At 43.2% G+C, this 20147-nt stretch overlaps 1 protein-coding gene and 1 long non-coding RNA gene across 4 annotated transcripts in view; one reads left to right on the top strand and one right to left on the bottom strand.

Moving 5' to 3' along the window:
* Positions 1-20147, top strand: part of LOC6502902 — a 90031-nt gene that overhangs the window by 24438 nt on the left and 45446 nt on the right. For all 3 annotated transcript variants that reach the window (XM_032455985.2, XM_032455983.2, XM_032455986.2), the window contains one exon: positions 11286-11369. The gene's annotated coding sequence lies outside the window, so the exon portion shown is untranslated. Of the gene's footprint in view, positions 1-11285; positions 11370-20147 lie in introns of those variants that run through there.
* Positions 13506-15365, bottom strand: LOC123257566. The gene is made up of 3 exons (XR_006507667.1): positions 15043-15365; positions 14892-14988; positions 13506-13968 (listed from the first exon to the last, which is right to left on the bottom strand). It is a non-coding gene; the product is annotated as an uncharacterized LOC123257566 (long non-coding RNA).

Below are 20147 nucleotides of genomic sequence, written 5' to 3'. Positions count from 1 at the left end.
CAGACGAACACATTAGTATATAACTTAATTATGGCATTTCGTGGCATCACAACTAAAACTTTAACTAAACATGAAAAAGACGTTCAAAAAATAGACAAAAAACATGTATTTTTTCAAATTAATATAACAAGAACAGTTTAACATGTACGATTTTTTATAATATCTCAAATTTTAGAAAATACCTTAAACTTCAAAATCCATTACAAATATTTTAAATTTGGATACGTAATAAATGATCTGACCACTTCAAAGTTCGGTTTTGTTATGAAAAATTCGCGATGCGCGCAATCTGCGCTGTGAAAATAAACACCTTCACTCAACTTCAATTCTATTTTTAAGAAGAACGTTTAATTTTCCGGACAAACCTAGTAAGCCACAAAGAAGTTTGGACAATTTAGAAGCGATTTGTTTACTTTTCCTATATTTTTGTTGTTATGACTTTTTTTATTTTTGGCCTATGAGCGCAACCACTGTGCATTGATACTCCCATTCTACTCCCACTTCCTTCTAACTTGAAAAACAACGAAGTTATAGCACTTCCGATCAATCAGTTATATGGCACCTATAGGATATAGTCGGCCGATCCTTACGAAATTTTGTACATAAAATATTTTGGTCAAATATAACATGTGTGGAAAGCTCCAAACCTCTAACTTAAAAAACACCAAAGTTATGGCATTTGCGATCAATCAGTTATATGGCAGCTATAGAATATAGTCGACCGATCCCGGCCGTTCCGATTTATATACTGCAAGGAAAAAAAGGATGTGTGCAAAGTTTCAACTCGATAGCTCCAAAACTGAGAGACTAGTTTGCGTAGAAACGTCAGACATACAGACGGACAGACGGACATGCTCATATCGACTCAGGAGGTGATCCTGATAAAGAATATATATACTTTATAGGGTCGGAGATGTCTCCTTCACTGCGTTGCACACTTTTGACCAAAATTATAATACCCTCTGCAAGAGTATAAAAAATAAATCTTCCATAGGAAAATGTTTGGAGAGAAATCATAGAAGTACAAAAATAAATGTAGAAAATCTTTGGATGAGTATTGCCAGTTGGATGAGTAAACCAGATACCGTAGATGCCAATTTTTTTTTATTTTAGTTGGTATGCATTCATTTCAAAAATGATATGTACTAAAAAAATTATATTCAACTCAATTACACGGCCTGCATAATTCAATATTTGGTAAAATTTGATTTCTTCTCTTAGGTGGACCGCTCTATCGAAGGTGAAATTATGCGTAGAGAAAAAACTAATTGGAAAGTGTCGGTCGTGTTATTGGAATACAAATTCTTTAGCACTACCTATTATGATGATCAATTTTTGTTTACTAACCTGGTCCCTTATCGTGGGCAGGCAGGAATTGCAGGAATTGTTTGTGGATTTATGTTCCAAGGTACTAGGCCCTCAGGGCACTTGGTCTCCCCTACTATGAGGAACACCTACTTTTTGTCTTTTGCCTAAAATTTTTGTTATTTGAACACCTAGTAGTCCCCTTCAATGGCGAGTTGGGTGTTAATGCATCCATTTTCGTCACAAAAGGGGCTGGCTCGCCTATGAAGCGTCAGCGAGCTGCATTGGGAAAACAAGAGAGGTTCGAGACTGAAACTAGCCGAGGGCACTTGCCGGGCCGCCACAAGCTCTGGCAATGGCTCCCAGTGTCCACTTGACCTTTCCATTAAACAGCTCGAATATGCTGCAGAAAGCACTGGCCCCGGGCGGCGGCATTCATTGCGAGTGCCAGGGGCAGTCGATTGTTGATGTTACGGTGGATGTGTTTACCGAACGGAGGGGCGGCAGAGTGTCCAGCCATGGGGGCGGGGCGGAAAGTAAATTGAGTGATAAATTATTAGCAACCAGTTGGGCGAAAAACCCAGGGCACCGTACACAAGGTTCAATTGAATGCAATTAGTTGCAATAAACGGATTTCAGTTTGCTCGTCATTATTTATTAACGGCGACTTCTGTTTATGCATTCAATTCTTTGGACTCTCCGGCACTCCGGGCAAGGCACTCGCCCTGTTTGCCTTCCCTTCACGACTGGACGCCCAATGTCAATAGCTTTTGTGGCAGCCTCTCCTGCAGTACTATTGCTTACTAGTACTATTACTATTGCTTGTTGCCTAACCGTGAATAAGCACACACATTCCGCCCGTATGCGTCTCAAGACTCTGCCCATTTGCCCAGTTGCCTGCTTGACCCCGGGAGTGGAGTTCAATTGGAACAGCACCGCCCCTTATCTCGAAAGATAAGACTGATGTAGGTACCTACATAGCTTGCGCTTTGCATTAATAAAAAATAGCTTTTATGTGGAATTATTACATGGATGTGAGCCAGTTGCTCCTAAGCTGAAAAAAGTGTACATTCCTTTATTAAACTAAACGAAGTTTAGAAGAAATCAAATCAAGGCAGGAATAAATTGAAAACGCAATTCAAATTCAAATTCTACTTCGACTGCAGTTGCCGGGCCAAGAACAGTCCCGTCGAGCTCCATTTTTTACTCCGGAGCTCCGAAAGATCATTAATTCTATCAGGCATCGAGGCAAGTCGTTGCCAAAATCGATGAAGCTGAAAAGCAATCCTGGAGCCTGAAGTCCGCCTCGCCTCGCCCCGCCCTGCTACGGCAGTCATTTTTTATTTATGTTCGTTTTTGACAAACATTAAGTTTTCATGCCGCAAACGACAGCTGGGAACGTAAATGCAAATGCGAATTCGAATGCGAATGGAAATGCAAGTGCAATGGGAAGTGCAACCCGCAGAGGACAGAAGCAACATTTCAATTCCAGCTACAAGTTCCAATAATTTGGGGCTTGATTATGAAATGCGAAATGTGATGCCTGTGAATAACAGGGCAGTGCCCCGGAACACAAAGTCTCGGGTTCTATGGTCCTAAATCCCAGCTTATTCTACTTAAGGTCGATCAAACAGCGACAACTTTCTCTGGGACTCCATATGTACGTAACCATGTAAATAAATACGCACATATGTACATCCGTACAGGAGGGAGGGTCTCTACACGGGCGGAAAATCTCAGAACGGAATAAAAAAGCAGTTTCCCGGGCTAAGTGTAAATTATTCACAGATATTCCTCTTCAAAGTAGGCATTCTTCCCCGGAGACCCTCCTGGAGACGGTTTCTTGCAGTGTAGTGTGTCGCCCAGCCAGCACACAACTCAGTCAGTGGGACAAACGTCTTCATACGGCGAAAAGCCGCCGGCCCCGCATCTCCATCTCGCCACTGACCGCTTTGTGCGCGCTCGCCAGGGTAATAGATTTTCGCCATTTACATAATTTCGACCGATGCGACCGACCCATGGCCATGCCCAGGTCCGGGCCCAGGCCCATTGTTCGGACCTTTCCTTACCTCCCCACAAGATATAAACCCATCATGTGGAGGACACAGCCGCGGGCAGCGAGTTAGCAACGAAATACTTAATTGGCTTTCGTTCCTCCGCATCCAATATATGTTAAATTTTTCGCTAAGAACTATTTTAAGAATAAAAGTCGATTAAATTCCAGAAAATTTTCAACCAGGACCGAAATGTTAATTATCATCGAGTTTTTTTGTTTATTCTTTTAATAATAGTCTCTAAAATATTTCTCATAATACTACTCTATTTCTTTTAGCTACTTTAATCGCACTTTAGTTTAATATTTAATTACTTCAAATGGAAAATATTTGAATGTTTCAGCCTCTTGGTAGAGAGACTCTTAGATCTGTTAGGCGTCTAATAAGAAGAGTAACATTCAAAAATAGACAAAAATTGGTTCAGTTACCAAATAATTATTTTAGCCATATTAATTATTTTTAAGAAGCATCATGCTCGAAAGTTTAAAATTAGTTTCATTAAAACATTGCGCCTGGATTCAAAGAAATTGGCGTTTGGATTGGTCGACATCCCAAGTCACTTCCGTTTGTTGTAACTTGCATTTTGCAAATATCTTGTAATAATAAATAATAAAAAATCACCCAAACTACATCTTTGCACCAATGAAAGAGCTAATAAAATTATATTTATTAGGCCTTTTATCTGAAAGAAAATATTTTCCTTTTAAATGTTTTTTATTGCAATGCAATTAATATTGAGAAAAAGATATCTAGGATTATAGATAGCGAGTTGCCCAGTTGCCCTTCCATTGGAAACAATAATAGGGACTACTGGAGCGGAGCCGAGTGGCGCTAGACTCCTGAGGGAGACTGTGAACATGCGTGTGGGCTTGTCATAGTTTTTTTTGCAACGTGAACGAAAATGTCAACAAGTCAAGCAAACAATAAATGCGGCCGGGCCACATGAAATATGAAAAATCTGCCTATTTTTGAGCCTCGGGCCGGGGGCTTCCACCAACAATCAACAAGCTATAATCGAGAACCCACAGCGGTCCCGGGTCCACCCTGCGCCCGGGACCCGGGGCCCGGGGCCCGAGGGCCGGGTCGCCCCTTCTGGCCCACGGCCCTTTGTGTTAATAAACAAATAATCTACTTAAGTCCAACAATAAAACGAGAGACGCAAACGAAACCAACGACAAAGTCGTAAAAAGGCAGCGCGTAGGAGTAGGAAGCAGGAAGAATAGGAGAAGGAGCACGAGTAGTGGAGAGTGGAGTGTGGAGAGCATAAAAAATTTCCACGCAATTTATTTACTGCCACGGCGGCGGAGGGAGTACGGATTACAAGTCAAGACAGGGGGCCTTGGGCGGGCGTCTGTACCAAAGGGGTGGAGTGAGAGTGAGAGTGAGAGTGGTGAAAGTGCTATGTATGAAGAGTACATGTGGGTATGGATGTAGGCACTGCCCTAGGTAGACGGGAGAACGGGCCCGCATAACGGCCTGCCCTTGGCAACATTCACCTTCCCATTGGCCCTTGATTGATCGGATCGCTTTGGATCCCACTCCCACTTGGCCCCCTCGGTTGCATTAATGCCAATTTAATTGGCGCTCATTAGACAACAGCAGTAGCACAGAACACAGAGCCAGAACACGGGAAACAGAACCCGAACCCGAACCCGAACCCGCCAACACAAACAACGAAAGAATCGGCGGCTCGGAGTTCGACCCAGTGCCAACCGCACGTCCAGCCACCTCGCAGAACACACGATGTTCGGGCCAGCTCATTCGTGCCAAATGGCTCGTTCGCGCCACGCCTCGCCTCGCCTCGCCCACGGGCACAGTGCACTGGTAATTATACGTGCAGCGATTCTCTCTTCCTCCCTGCCCGCCGCAGTCAGAGATTAAACAAAAAGCGTAGCAGCACCAAGGCCCCCCAAGGAAGAACAATTGGCGGGCGCAGCGCAAGAAGTTCCGGATGCGGATTTCGGTGCGTCCGTCGCCGGTAATCCTTATTTACTCGCATATCTTTCTGGCACCAGCGCAGCCTACAAATTACAGCAAACAATTTTCTCAATTATTGTGCGTACTGCGTTTAAAGTGCACGCACACCTGGCCCTGGCACACACACAGCCAAATGTTTTAAAACTGCTGAATAAATATTGTCCTTCCGCGATAATAGCGCTTATTACGAGCCGAAAGCAGAATATATTCATACGTTATTATGAAAACAGTATATTCATAAGCTTATTTTCGCAGAACAGGCCAGAAAACGCGAAACAAATCGTTAAATATTGATATCGCGCTCGAACGTGAGTTCGTCACCGGGGCTATGACTCATTAAGAGCGTTTTTACCGACATTTTTGAATCGAGAGTCACATAGTGGGCTGCCAGAGATCAGAAAATGTGGATCAGATCAATCATGTCCAGTGTTCTCTGAAAAAACTACTTTCCAAAGAGTTTTTTCCACTGGCTGTTATTTTTACTGGCTATTGCGCTAATATCTTGCCAGAAAACAGATTGTTTTCTGGATGATTTACGTCCACCCACTGTGAGTCGCAGTTTCGTGCTTATCGGCAACTGTATGGCCCATTTGCGGCTTTTGTTTTTTTATCAGGCTGCTTGAGTACAAAATACTATTCAATAAATGCCTGCCTAGATCGGAAATCCAACCCACTGCTCTACTCGCAGCCCGCAAGCTTAATTTTAGTTCGATTGAGGCGCTTGGTTATTCGGATTTATGGCTCCAGGCTGCTCTGCTGCCTCCAGGCATCCATAGACGCCCAAGTGGCCCCTGACCTTACCCGTTAGGGGGATGCTTTATCAGTCGGCTGGAACTGTCTTCCAAACGCGGGGGAACCGAACATAAGACTCGGAACTGCCAGTCCAAGTCGGGTGTTATGAGCGCTGGGCCTTCTGTCTATCTGAAGTCTAGTAACCGTCGCCCTGATAAGGCCAGGCCCTGAAAGCAGGTATTGTGAGACTCTTTTCGGAACATGCTTTCCCGTATACCGGATGACTTTGCCAGATAATCAGTTTTTGGCAGAGCTCTCCCGATGTGCCCTGCTCTTAAAAGTTTCTGCCCCGACCGGAGTGCTGCGGAGCGAACTGCTGTGCGTTCATGTTCGTCTAGGACCTCTTGTCGGTGGCTTATTGTCGGAACTCCCCTTCGCCGCCGCTCGTTCGCCATGTGAGCAATAATGTGCAGTTAGAAGCATTTTGTCAGTCAACACAGCTGAAGCATTAAGGAGCACTCAGTGCATCGGGCCAGGAGCGGAGGAGCTCGGGTGACAGCAGGAGTGGAAGGTTGGGCGTGGCAGATCGGGCAAGTGTGCTTGACATTTCCAGTGTAGACGTCCAAAAGATGAAGCGAAACAAGCCAACCCAACGGCTGTCGGGGCGGGGAGACGAGACACCGAAACTGCACACAGGGCAGCTGCAGAAACAGACACAGAAACCGACACAGAAAAAGACGCGGAAACAGAATGTATACAGTAACAGCAATAGCAGAAGTAGAAGCAGAAGCAGAAACAGAAACAAAAACAGAATCAGTGAGAGAAACATGAACGCTTAAAAAAGCAGGAAAAGAAAGCTGACTTCGGGCAGGGTCGAATCTTAAATACCCTTGCAGTTGTGTGGTTGAGATAGTCCTCTCGAGATGAATTTCAAGCTTTTATCTGAGACTGCTCTCAAGCATGGAAACTAGACGGAGAAGTGGCTGCCTGCTTTGGCAGACGGAGGTGACAGAGACGGTCAGAGACGTTTTCTGCCCACTGCTGCGCAAGGGTATGCCCTTTGCCAGGGTATAGAACCTGACAAACGTCAACAAAGTTGATTTATTTGCGTTTACATTTATTTATGATATGCAACATTTTTCAAAATGCAATTTCTGTGTTGCCCACGACAACGGCAAAAGAAGCGCAAGCAGCGAGAGCAAGAGCAAGAGAACCAGCACCATCACCAGCAACGACAGTGGCAGCTCTGCGACGTTGGCATTATGTCCTGTTTCCATGGCCCGGCCCCTCCGAGATCCCCCACTTCCAGCCCGGTATGCAGCCCATTGTCTGTTGGGGCCAAGTGTAGGGGTGCCGACACTCCTTCGGTTGCGCCCCCTTGACATGACCACGTCCACGTCCAACATCTGGAAACATCAACTCACAAGCACTAAAGTACACCCAGGCATCCCATCAGTTCAAGTATCTAGCATACAAGCGCCCGTCTCGAAAACAAGGCAGCTGCCAGCGAGGGTCTGAAGTGGGGAGTCTCGGGGCGGAGCTGGGCCCCATGTGGGCCAGCCACGTTCTCCGGCGCATCTGGCCGTAAAGCGCTCCGGCCGGACTCAGTCGAGGTTGTGGTCCGCCCCGTCAGAGCACCCTAATGTATCGAAATCACGCGGCCTGATGGAATGCTGGGAGAGCTTCCTAGAACGTGGAAGCTTAATGTTGCAGCCGTTCTCCTCTGGATCTTGGTTGTTTTATACGCAATCTAAAGCAATCTGCCACTGCGAACTAGTTCTTTCTCGTGTTGGCAGGACTGTCAATAACATCTGGATCATGGATCATGGGCATATCAGTACTATAGGTTGAGACAGTTGAGCAGAAAAGTGCCATCCGGAGTGGAACTTCGGCTGCGGAAACGTTGAGGCTGTGGCGGAAGGCTTTTGATGATGGTACAAAGACTTCAAAGGGGATCTAGGTCGAGGGTCGAAAACAATGGTTATGGTGACATCATACCGTTAATGAATTCCTTCCACTTCGCCAAACAGGTAATACGGAGTATTATTTAAGCGTTTGGCGTCAGTATTTGGTTTTTGCATCACCATACCGTCTCACACTGCATCGTTCTTCCTGACCATTTCGCCAAGAATTCCCGAAAAATTCTGGATATTCCCAAAACTCAAGAGACCGCTCTGGAGAACGCGTTTCGAGTCGACTGAGGAGATAAAAGCTGACTCGAAGATGGCTGATGGCTAAGCCGGAAAGGAATTATTTAGACTGTTTCGAAGATTTGAAAAAACATTGGATTAAGTGTATTTTATCGGGAGCGACTACTTTAAAGTTGATGAAGACTTGGATGAATACATCAAGAATAAACATTTTTTAAACACATTACACCTTACCTTCAGCCCCCAGTAGTTTTTACTTTCCTCGGCCCTATCTATATCGCAAGACAGGCACTGATGAGCCCTAAGTGCTCTCCCAACACCGACAATAATATTTTGGCATGAAATTAATGGCCCAGTAGTCCAATTATATGCGGGAATGAAATGTTTGTGGGCTGTCTCTCCCCATGATCGGATGCCAAATACCCTGTCATGTCCCTCCTAAACTAATCTTGAAGCCTTGTTGGTTTAGGTAAAGTTAATTACTCAGAAAATGTTGGGTTCTTGATGCTCGAAGTTTTTGAAAACTAAAATCCTTCACAGCATAAACAGAACCGCTACATGCCATTCGAGTGGCGAGAGGCTCCAACGTGGAGCCCAGCGGCTGTGGCTCTCACATTAGAGGGCCACGGAATTGGTGTAATGGGCACGAAAATGTTGGCAAAACATCGTCCTTCTCGTTCGTTTCCATGGATTCGCAGAAAAGGGTAGAAAACTGGGGATTATGGCTTTACAAATAACGGCTCAGGTGTTGTTGTTGCTGCTAGTGCTCCTGCAGTGGCCGATGTTGTTGTGGCAGCGTGCCTGGCAATGGAGCTCGCCTCACTATCAGTGCTATCATGTCGGACTGCGTCCTGCGTCCTTCTACCGCCTGCCGTCCTGCCAAAAGTTTGGCACACGTTCATTGCCTCGTGTTGCATTCGGGGCATGCAGCTGCAGCCGCAATCACTTCGCCCCACTCCACGCCACCACGCCACCCGCCTTTCCAGCACAGACATGTATTTGTATGGGAAACATTTTGGCAAAATTCCATTATAATTATATATTTGGGCTGTACGTGGAGTCTAACTGGTGTGCTTCATGCCGCGAGTGGTGCCTGCCGGCAGCGTTCTAGCAACAAGCCCGAACTCCGAAGCAACTGATGGCTGCCGGTCACTGGCATTGTTCTGTTCTTGCTCTGTTCCTGTTCGACTCTTCTACGGTAAATCAAATGAATTAAATTGCCTTCGAAGCGGAGTCGGAGATCCAACACTACGCCACTTCCGTGGCAGGTTGGGAGCAGAACAATCGCAAATCCCTGTCCAATGGCAGTCAGCCCACTTCGAGCACTTAAAGGCCAATCAAAAGGCAGCAAAAATGGCGAGTTGTGCTGGTCCTTGTCGCCACTTCAACTAAGGCTTCGTTTCGAGGCAAGTTTAAAATTATGCCCGAGGTTGCATTTTCAACCACAAGCTCTTGGTGCCGTGGCACAATAGTTTAATCCGACAATCCGCAAATAATGTTTCCTTCTCTGCCCCATGCCCATGATGGTTGGGCCTTGAAGTCGTTGTTCACACAATTCCACTTTCCTCAAACTGAACTGAACTAGTTTTGCAACAACATGTCCATCTTATGATACATTTAATTGTTGTTGGTCCGAGATGTACGATAAACCTCTTCCTCTCGGCTCCAGATGTTTGTAAACATTTTGTTGAGAACTCCGAACATGCCTCTCCAACGGGCCCCGAACTCCAACCCTTTAATAAGGACACAAATGCTACAAAACGTGTTAGCTGCTCCTTTCCAGCCAACTCTCACTCGCTCAGGCTGGCACTCCGCCTGCCAAATCGCAGCAACTATAAAAGGGCTGTGGGGCGCGATTTACATTAATTTAGTTTCTTTTATTAATTGGAACGTTGTGCGGGAAAACAAGCCGCTTTCCACCTCCACCTCGACTCCTCGTGGGGCTTCGAGGCTCGCACGCTATTTTAATGGCCGAGGGATTACGCAGTCGCTGGCTCGCTTGATTAAATCGCAAAAATAAAAACTGGCACAAAAATCAATGACTGGCGCCAACACGGAGCTGGATTCGACCCAACTCAGATTGCCATCTATCCGAGCGCGCCCATGGGGTCATAATTTGCTCCGATTGCCCCGAGATGTGCGTGGGCCTTAGCCCGATAGGATAGATCGAAAATAGGTTGTGATTCGGCGGCCTAAATAAAGAGTTTCCTCAGAAACAGCTCCTACAGTTTATTAAAACATTTTATCTTAATCGCTGTGCCATAATGTCCATAATGCTCCAGATCAGGATCGTAAAGTTATGAGTGTGTGTTGCCGCGCAAACTAGACACTTCAGATAACCGCGCTACCACATGTGTGGAAGGACATTCCTGGCGCCTGGCGCCCCACTGCCATATCGTACATGACGCTAGCCCTACCGTCAGGAGCAAGTCCTAAAGCGCAAATAAAAGAATATGCTCCCATTCGCCGGCCCGTGTAATTGAATGTAAAGCAATTCGCCGAAAGAAACTTTGCTGGCCCCGTTCGGTGGCCTGAGTATGAGTCGCGTAGACTTGTCTGCTAATGTAGTTATTTCATTATCTTGTCCGGGGATTTCTGCTCAAATAATTCGATGGCGGCACAACACTGCCAAAATCAACAACTTTTTCCATCAACAACATTATCGCCTCGGCCCCTGCCCCTGCCCCTGTCACTGCCCCTGCCCCTGCCCCTGCTCCGGAGCTCGTCCGCTCCGCAAGGACTTGACGATGCACTTCGCAGGCTTCCCGTCGATTACGGAGGCCGTTAGAACACTCCAGAGTCATCCCCCCGGAAGTGGGTGGCCAATTTTTATCCCCAAATTTTTCTGTGGAGTTTGGAAAATTGCGGAAGACTTACTTTTTAATGGAATATTTGGCACTGATGTGACCTGAATCCGCCCTGGTCCTTTTAGGCGCCGAAAATGATGGGTTTTGGGCGGCATTCGCCCCATTCTTAGTTCTGGGGTGCATTATTTTGATTATAAGCATTTGTGGTTTTTGGTTTTTCAAAACACTCCTCTAATAATATTACGCTTCTCCCATTCCAGACACTTTCGATGCGATTTTAGGAGGCACCGTTTCCATTTTTGCCTTCCGTAGAGACGATTGTGCCGCCGTTTAATTTTTTAAAGGTAATTGATATGGCCTTTATATGTAAATATGGGTATATAAATATATATTTGTACGGTATGAGGTGGAGAAAATATGAAAAAATTTTTTTATGCATTTTTTTTACACGATACTAGTACTTTTTGTTTTGAAACGATTTGTAGAAAACAATGCATCGCGAACGGCACAACAAATTGTAGTATTGTTTGGCTTCAGCTGAAAAGGGCGCAAAAATGCGAAATGTGGCGATTCATTTGAAGGAAGAACATCAAATGTCACAATAAAAACATGTAGTATCCATATAGAATCATTTTCAATTATAACTATTATATTGATTATTTTACATGAGTATTTGTGTGTTGTAACATCGCGATTGGATGTGTAGTTTTTTCGCCACACAAGCTTGATCCGAATCATGCGAATCTTGCTCTAAAAGATAAAAAAACTTTGCCACAACACCAGTGGTTGTGTAAAGGGGATAAAACGAGTGGATAATCTTGTCTCCATTGACTCGACAATAGATCACAAGATGAATCAATTGAATTCGCGACTGCATTCTTCAGAACATAATCCCATTGGGCATCTGTGGTACTTGCAGGAGCGCAGGATCCACGAACATACCATAAAATCAGCGGAAAGGTCAAAAATAGTAATAAAAACATTAGCAGAAAAAGTCCAAATGGTTCCAATCGATGCCAAATTGGTTACACGGAGTACTAAGAAGAATTCCAAATCTTATCCTAAATCTTACCAAACTTCATTAATTTTTCATCAAGTTCATTAAAGTATGTTAATATATTTCACTAAAGTACAAGTACTTTTTGATTTGTGTTATTTTTTACAGTTTTGTAAGAAAGTTATGGGAAATAATATATATATTCACTGTTCAAAAAATGTAAGCTTAAAAAGTAATATTTTGAGACTTTTTTAACACCAAACATGCGAGGTATTTTTGTACGCATACTTCTTGTGGCAAGTGTCACTTCAAGAACTTTCTATGGCTTAAAATATTCTAGCTGGTCGCACTTCATACCCATACAACCGCTCTTCGAATGCCAATCCAATAGTCTTGATTTTTTTCACATCAATCTTCCGAAAGGATGATGTAGTCTGTTCTATGAAGTCCCCCGCCTGTTCAGGCTGAATTGATGGATTGATTTGTCAGCCAATTTGTGATTTGTCAGAAATTCCAAGGCTTCAAGGCTTCTGGGACGGGAAAGTGTATTAAAAATAAAGTAAAGACACTATTTAGCTAATAAATACAAATATATTTGTTAGTTGTGACACAGTTCTGACCGAACCTTTACTCACAGTTTCGGGTGGAAAGGGCAGGGCTTCAGCTCTGCTCTTCGTATCAAAAATCGATTAAGGTCGAATCCTTGGGGCGTACGTATTGTAGCTTAGCCTTCCGTACCAACTCCGTGCGACTCGCCCGCAGGAATATCTTTTCACGGCGGGCACACACAGGTGTATGGTAACCTTTAACCCGGCCGTAGTGGCGCCTAGACATGCCAATCTCCTGGGCCCGCGCACAAACTTTCCGCCGCACGCACACAGTCGAACAAAATCAATTGTAGCCAAGTTGCAAACTGAAATTTCACGCTGATGGCTGCCATTTCGGGGATCTAACATTGTTAGGAGAACACCTACGCCACCTTTTAATTCCAGGCGTTTCCGTTTACGATAGTTTCAGTTGCTCGATTTCCATTGTTGCTGCCACACACGCTCTCCGAAGGCGTGGGGGTTTGACGAAAAGTTTCCACAAATGCAATTCAAATAATAACATAATAGTTTTTGCAAAACCAACCAACCAAGAGTAACATATACGCAACGTAATTCCCAAGGAAAGGGTTGAAAACTCATGGTGTTTGTTATAAAAGCATGTTTGCTTGGGTTGGTTTTGATTTTTTTTACACTCAGAACGAAAAACGACTTCTATAGCGATGATCCATCAGCTTATGCGTAAATAATTAGCTAATATCTACCATAAACCATCTACAGTACTTTTTCCCATCACTACTTCCTATAAAGCCCTTTAACCATCTTTAAAAACACAGATAACCTTCCAAACAATAATACTCTTTTTAGAAGAATCAGATTTGCTCCAAAAAATATTAAACTCATACTAGGTATAAATAAAAATGTGATTATGTACGTAGTTCTAGAATCTCACCTGCTCATAGACCTGCAGCGAAGCTGCAAAACCTCCAAAACTATTGCACTTAATCGCCAAAAGCCACTGCCAGTGCCATACCCACTAAGTTAGTTTCTCTGCCTTTGGTAATAATAATAATTAGCTTCTTAAGAGCTAAGGAGAACAAGGCATCATCAATCTCATCGACCCATTCACTTGATAAGACTATAGATCCACCCGACTTATACCAAAGGGCTGCTGCTGTGTATTTTTGTCTGCGGCATCGCTCTTTCAATAATTAAATTAGCTGGATGGTCGCTCCTGGTTTAACATTGAGCCAAGTCCGTTTGAATTCAACTAGCCAAGCCGTTCTGCCGCAGAGGAGCCGACCCGAGCGAAAATCTCTCAGGGATTTGGGGCGCCCACATCGTGAAATCCCCCTTTTTTTCAGCCACATCGCTAGATTTTTAATGTCCCGAATTCAGAACCTGGAAAGGAAAGGAACATGGCGGAAAGTTACATTTTATGTGCGAAATTTTTATTGTTTTGAATTTTTGTCATGCTCTTGCCCAATCGCAATTGTCTGACAACTAAAACAAGTAGCTATAAAAGTTACTGCGGATTCGGGCTGCCCTCGGCCTGCCACCCCTTGCCCTTTCACCCATCGCCCCATGCCCTATGCCATGGGATCCTCAGCTGGCGTCTTTTTGTTCGCGGACAGAGCTTTACACTAAAAGTAAACGTGTCGGAGTCACTCGTAAAATGTACCCAGAAACGAGCCAAGTCAGCGCGTGACTCCCTCTGAAATGGGCGACAGCAAAAGACAAAAACCCGCTGGGGAGGACAGACGCAGTGGCGCCACCTCCGGCCGCGCGAATGTTCATCCGCCAACTTTAGCCATACTCGGTGCCATAGGTGCTTTAAAAACTCGAATATCGATTCGATTTTGCCATTCAACTGCTTCAGCCGGGGCACACGTTTTACTGCCTGGCGCCGGCGTCCTCTCCCGCCCGGGTCGGGTGTTCCAGAATCAAAAAACCCAACCATATTGGTTTCATAAACGTTACGGCGTTGGGGTACTAATGATGGAGCCGCTCTCGGGACCAGCGCACCCTGCAGGCGCAGTAACTGAGATTGACGGAAGAATGCATGAGAACGGTGGACTAGCTCTTCCTTTTTTTTTGGTTTCAATATCCTGACCTGGACAGCTCCCGTCTCTCCTTCCTCCTGCTGCATCCAATTATACTATACCACTAGATACTACTCTATCCCATGACTAATACAACCTCTTTCTGAATCCACAAGTTCAAAAGTCCTTTGAGAGTGGCTGCATTAACACTCATTAGGGGGTTGGGGGGGCAACTCATTAGTTGCGCCACCAAAAAAGGCTCTTTTTACGAAGAGAACTTACGCTTTTGAATAAACATTTTTATTTACTCAAGTACTCAAGCCTTTAAGAAGTCATAGCTGGCCAATTATGTACAAATATTTACGTATGTACGAACACCCTGTAAGAAACTGTAGAAGTTTAAGGAAACGTTCTCCAAGAAACTTTCTCCTACCTGGAATTAGTCGGCTATGATAATCCAACTGTATTGATTTCTTCAAAGAATGGCCAAATGCAGGTAATGAAGAAAGGAATTTTAAACACTTTTATTTTTGGCGAAGTGGCAGTTCAAGTGGGAAAAAATTGTTGGTTCATTACCGGTGAAAATATTTGAGAATATTGTGTACTTGAGATGTCAAGATCGTGTCAAGAATTTGAGAAAAGTATTTTAATAAAATATTACCTCAATCTGAAAAAAATTGACAAAGCTGAACGCTTCCAGGTTCCTATTCCTGAAATACTTTAAAGCCCTCTCGCAATGGCCCAAGCGACGACAGCAAAAGCGCAACTATCGTACGATGTCCGTAACCCGACTTACTTATGATAGAAATCAGCGAGCAATAAAAATCTCCCAAAATGATTGAGAAAGGAATCAGAAGAGAGCGTTTAATGATAGGGGTGTGTTTCACCTGTCCAGTATTCCTTCATTTTTAATCAGAGCTTGTAAATAACAGTTAACCCATTTTACTTGTCGGAAAATAAGTCTTATTCACGGATCCTTTGAACAAATTGTCAAAAAATAAGCTTTTCATTTAGTTTTTAAGTGAATGGTTGTTTTTGAGTGTTTAAATTCCGGGTTATTTTGACCATTTGGCAAAGAGTTTTTGAAATAAAATTTTTTTGGATAATTGTCCATTTGATTTTTCGCTTCGGTTTGTTCGTTCGTTTTTTTTTTTCGTTTCTTCATTCTCCTTAAATGTGAAACTGGGAAAAATCGTTTGCAAAATAAAACAGTGCATAAATTTGTTCAATTTTTAAAATTCGATGCAGATGAGAAAAAATCAAAGTGAAATTTTTGCGGATTTAAATTAGCTGGCTCTCATGCAACCAACTCAAAACGAGACTGGGTGGCGAAACATGCCGAATTGTTCAAGGATGGCGATAAGGATGTTGAGATTATGCGAGCGGCGACACAGGTGTCTGTTGAAAGGGCCTCTTCAGCACTTAATATTGGGCCAACCGAAGGAAAAAGTTCATTAGGAGCAGAAACATTAAACTCCTAATGCGGAGTTAAAGTTACACTCAAGCTCAATAGCTCAACATTTTTTTTATTTGTGGTATCATAAATTGAATAGTGAAGCTAGATGGATTCGAACACTGAACTCATCACTTGTTACTCGGAAACGCTGCCTCTCGGCAATCCCCAGGTTTTGTCTAGGAAAATATTTAAAAGATGAGGCAAAGTTTGATATTTTTTAAGACAAAAAACAATAGATCGTCGGAACTTAGCATTTTTTTAATATATTACTATAATTAATATCTTTTATTATACATAACAATTATCTGAGAAAGCTCAACCGAAACCCTAAATTTATTAAATCAAAAGCTTACGACCGATCCCGGCGGTTCCGACTTATATATTGCCTGCAATAAAAGAAGGATGTGTGCAAAGTTTCAACTCGATAGCTCTAAAAATGAGAGACTAGTTTGCGTAGAAAAAGACAGACAGACAGACGGACATGCTCATATCGACTCAGGAGGTGATCCTGATCAAGAATATATATACTTTATAGGGTCGGAGATGTCTCCTTCACTGCGTTGCACACTTTTGACCAAAATTATAATACCCTCTGCCAGGGTATAAAAAGGCACAATGTTATTTGCAAGCTTTTTTAAATACTAGTAGTGCGACGCTGTTAATATTAATAATACATATTTTTCTGGGATTACAATCGCCTCGCTAAAAATATCATAAATGCCTTTCAAACGATCCGTTTTTAAATATTGGTTGCACATACTGTTTTTTATGGTTTTTAAATCGTTCCAGGTTTAAGTTTTGCCCAACTCTCGTTTTCGTTATCTTCTTCGAATTTCTGGCCCATTGGGGACCTGACCCACATGCCAAATCTACTACACCAATCGTCTTGAAACTAACATAGCCCTTCTTTAATTTATTAGGATCAAATAGTCTGTTTTTTTGTGAAAATGGCTTTCAACTTCAAAGTTGTTTGAAAAATGCAACAGAAAAATGTTTAAATTCTCCTCGTCAACATTGGAGGAATCTTGTTGTTTAAACAGGATTTTGAATTTTTCTTTCGGATGATTCTGTGTCGAGTTCTGCTATACACTTTTTTTCGACGCACCTCCTCAATTTGTAATGTTTCTCAATAGAAATGTACAATAATGTTGCTTTATTAAATGCAAGTTATATAATTAAGTGACACTATCTTAACACATTTACACACAGTATCTTCAATAAAAAAAGATAAAAGAAATTTTTTGAGGTGACAGCTTCACCTTCTCTGGAACTTTTCGATTGGCTTTATGGACTTATAATCTTTGCGGAAACTCGAGTCGCAATCACGTTTATCTCAAGGAGTAGTTCTCATTCACCCATGGGCCTAAAACTTATAGTCCCTTTAGCCGCCAAAGTCTTATTAAAATACTGGAATACCCAGTGTTTTCAACTGACAAGCTGTCTGAAGGAAATAATAAAAAGAAAAGATATTTGGAGCATCGCATGGGCGTACAACCCCTTAATAGAGTGGAAACGTTCCTCCAGTCTATCCCACAAACGGAAAATGTGTTTTTAATGCGAATTCCCACCTTGCAACGGCATCCCAAATAAACACGCCAAATCAAGGCAATTAAACCTAATCCGATCCAATCCGAGCCCGAGGAACAGGGCCCCTCGGGAGCGTAAATGGTGTCATAATTAATATTACTTAATGTCAATAAATAATAACCGAAGCGGTGAAGGCAGACTCTTAGCCACCGCAAACCAGCTGCCAATCTGCCCCTTTCGCCTTCGCCTAAGCCACCACCTGTTTCCTGTATCCTGTATCCCGTATCCTGTGCCGTGCACCACCAACCCCAGCTCCCCGTGAATCTGGTGATGGCGAGTCGAGGCTTCCCAGGACAGCAACAATTATAATAACAACACCAGCCGGAGGCCCTCCGAAATTCGCAATTTACAAGGCCGGCGGCTAGGAATTTTGACACCAGACGACCGAGCCGGGGAGGTTGAAAAGGGCCAGTAAGTGTTTTAATTAGCCACCCCACGGGGTTGTGGCACGGGCGGGCGAAACAATGCATGCGACCAAGAGGAGGGATCTGGGAGAAAGGAGCAAGGACCGACAACGCCTGTCGGTTATTTATGCTTTATTTATGCACAGACATTGCGGCCACTCCTCGAGTTTGGCGGAAGTGGCGCCGAGTGGGTGGGCGGGCATGGGTCATTAGGGTGGGTGGGATACGCGTTAATATGCAACATTGTTTAACTGATTGCAATGGCCGACATCGACATCGACATCTACGTGCCGTTGCCCGTTGGCCGTTGGCCGTAGGCGTGTGGATGCCAGGCCGCCTTTGTTGGTGGCGCCTGGTGTGCCAGCGACGAGAGGCACTAAAAAAATAATAAACTCGCCCCAGCAGCCCAGCGCCGCAGGTAGACTTTATTGTGATATTGTAATTAGTTTCCATGAATGTTTGTTTCATACACTGGCAGCTTTCTGTAAAATATGTCAAGTAATTGCTGGCACATTTCGCCGCAGAAAAGTGAGCATAATATTATACCCTATTCTCAGAAAGATCAAGAGGGTATTCATGGCCCTCTCAGTTAAGGTGGCCCTTTGGGGGCTTTAGGGGGATTTTGTAAATTTTTTGTTCTGCCTCCATGACATAGACAGGGCTTTCGTATTTAAATCATCTATTTATTTATATATTTATATATAAATTTTAAGCTGAAAATATTGTTTGGAACATATTCCAAGAACACCGTTCTCAACCGCCCCTCCACGAAAAAAGGGCTTATCCGAAAGAAAAAAATTGCAGCGATTTAATTTATGGGCCTTGATGCACGGAATGAGCGAAAATCGAATGAGTATTTAAAAAAATTAGAACATTTGGAAGTTATTTGAAAAAAAGTTTAGATTTTTGGGTATTTTTTTTGTTATTTTACTATAAAAAATGCATTTTGGTAACACTTAATTAATTCCCATTCATTCGATTCGTTGTTTCATCATCTGCACTCCATTCAAATTTCAAGATACGATGAGAGGAAAGATTTAGTTTTGAACTTGGTTTGAAAAAAAGTGTTTAAAGTATAACGACTGCATACAGAGCGCTCGAGCAGAAGCTTCTTCTAACTTCTATATCATTAAAACGACTTCAAATTTTTAAGGAAGCAATTTATAAAAAAAAACGCTACTCCTCTTTTTTACTTTACGTTATCTTCATCGATTTCCCTTATCCTAAGAAGCTGGGTTTGTAACTCTAATTTGGACTTCTGTTCCAAAAAAAAATACTTTCTCACAAAATATGTTATTCTTATTATGGATCTTACAGCATCAGTATTATCCCCACAGTTGATACTTCTCAGAAGTTCTTGATTCTTCAGAAACTATGCTCTAGATAGAGGAGGGGATCAACGAACTATATCCTTTAACTATAAACTAGTTGAAAGGAAACGCTGAAAGTTTCAGAACTTCAAGAACTGAAACTGAGGGAAAGATGCTTTCAGTGAACGGTTTAAATATATGTCCAAGGGTTGGAGGAATTTTAGGCTTTACGAATCCAAACAAAGCATTTCTTAATCAACACTTAATAAATTTCAGAATAAACACACAGCAACAGAGTCTAAATCCTGATACTTGGAGATACAGAGCCATAAGCTGAAAAGGGCATGTACTCTTAGTAAACAACAGGAACTATTTTTATACCAGTTTCAAGTGGATTCTTTTGTTTCCAACAAATGGCTCTTTTTCTTTTCAAACTCTCTAAAACGGAGAGTTGTTGACCCACTTTCATTTTTGGACTATAATTACAATTCGATTGTATATTCCTGTTTGGGATGCGAAAGGCTTGCTGCCAAAAAAAACCTGAAGAATTATTAAAGAACGAAGTCCCTCAATTCTTTGTAAGCCAGGAATAGTCAGATCCTGAGACAACCCGAGTGCCGACGGTCTCCTGTAAGGCAATAGGTAAAATGCGAAATTGATTCACGTCGGGGCAATTTATAGGGATATCACCACCCATAATAACATCGCCTGGAGGCCACACGAAACTGCCGCTGGCCATAAATCTGGCAGTTCTGTGAGCTGCAAGAGGACCAGGACGAGG

The sequence above is a fragment of the Drosophila ananassae genome, chromosome XL, assembly GCF_017639315.1.
Source record: "Drosophila ananassae strain 14024-0371.13 chromosome XL, ASM1763931v2, whole genome shotgun sequence".
NCBI lineage: Eukaryota > Metazoa > Arthropoda > Insecta > Diptera > Drosophilidae > Drosophila > Drosophila ananassae.
The sequence above is the reverse complement of the archived record's forward strand: the minus strand, read 5'-3'. Positions and strand labels throughout refer to the sequence as shown.